The following is a 1,424-nucleotide window of genomic DNA, read 5'->3' as shown; positions in this document are numbered from 1 at the left end:
CGGGGGTTGGCAGGGAGGGGTCGGTTTTTTGGGGGCTCCTGAAATTGCCTCTGAAGCCAGCAAGTGAGGACCCCCAGGCCCTTGCGTGGGGTGAACCTCGAAAGCTTGGGGGTCGTCTTTGGGTGGAGGTTTCGGTGCGGCTCGTCGAGGTTAAACTCGGGGCAGGGGAGCCTGACCCCGCTGCGTGCGTCTAGATCGCCGGTTTTCTCTTTGGGCCGCCCTCGCAGATTTGTAGATATCGGAGATCTCTGTCGAGTCCGACCCCGGGCAGGAAACGGTGCTGGGGGCAGGTGCTCGTCCGGTGTCTGAAAGACCCCGGGTAGGAGATCCCTAGGGAGCCGCGTCCAGGGTTTGGCGACCCATGTTCTTCCTGGGGTCTACGTTGATCCTTCGATCTCTTTTACCGTGTAAAACGTGAACGTGTCGTTGATCTTGACGTTCCGTTTTCTTCGTGTGCTGTACCTTTTTAATATGTTAGCGTGAGCGTACAACGGGATATTGCATATCGGTAAAAAATGTGATGCGGGGCGTGGCAGGCGAACACGCAAGTTGATCTGAAGGGTTTTTTTCTCTCTCTCATTTTTGGCTGGTGTGATCGCCGTGTGCGCTAGTGGAGCTTTAGGCGGGTGATGTTGATGATGCAGGGAACTACTTCAGAAAATCCTTTTCATTTCTGTGCCCAGGAGCCTACAATCGAAGTGTTGATTTTTTTTTTTTTTTTTAGTCTAGTCCTAGATCAGGGAAATGCAGTTGTTTGCTGCCACCCTGCACTTTTAAACTTTGGATGTGTTGCCCCCTAGTGCATTAGACCAATGGGTGAAGAGAACACGGGACCATCACAATTTCTTTGCACTTCCCTAGTTCCCCTGTCCCGTGAATGCTGAGGAAACATGGCTTTCCCGTGTGGCCTGTGACTGTCACACTCCCCCAGTGTTAAACTCCCAACAGGTAGCGGCATACAGACTTCCCCAGAATAGGGGAAGCCTGCATGGCTAATTGTCAGGCTTACAAATATTTAGAATAGCTTTATCTTAAGTTAGATTTTGTTATGCATAGGTAGATGTAAACTGGATTGTTTTTTTTATTCTAGCTTGGTGCAAAGGTTCCCTTATGCTTTTGATGGAGGTGCCTTTATACAATCAAGGGCAAGACAGATTTTATAGGTAGATGACAGCGAAGGGGTATTGGGCGTGGTTTTCCAAGGTGCTTCTATGGAGGAAGACTGCAAAGAGATGCTAACAAAGCCACTGGTTTCTTGTGTAAATGGTTTAAGGAAGACCGATTAATCTTAGTTTCTCCTTTGCGGAAAGGGCAGCGCTTTCGTAATCATGGGAAGGGCTGCAGAAAGACTGGCTAGGAATCTAATCTGTTTTCACTTTCCTTTGCTGCGAGAAGTGCAGTGCCTGGTAGGCTTGCATAGACCA

The sequence above is a fragment of the Alligator sinensis genome, unplaced genomic scaffold (genome assembly GCF_000455745.1).
Source record: "Alligator sinensis unplaced genomic scaffold, ASM45574v1 scaffold1329_1, whole genome shotgun sequence".
Classification (NCBI taxonomy): Eukaryota; Metazoa; Chordata; order Crocodylia; family Alligatoridae; genus Alligator; species Alligator sinensis.
This window is presented reverse-complemented; position numbering follows the sequence as displayed.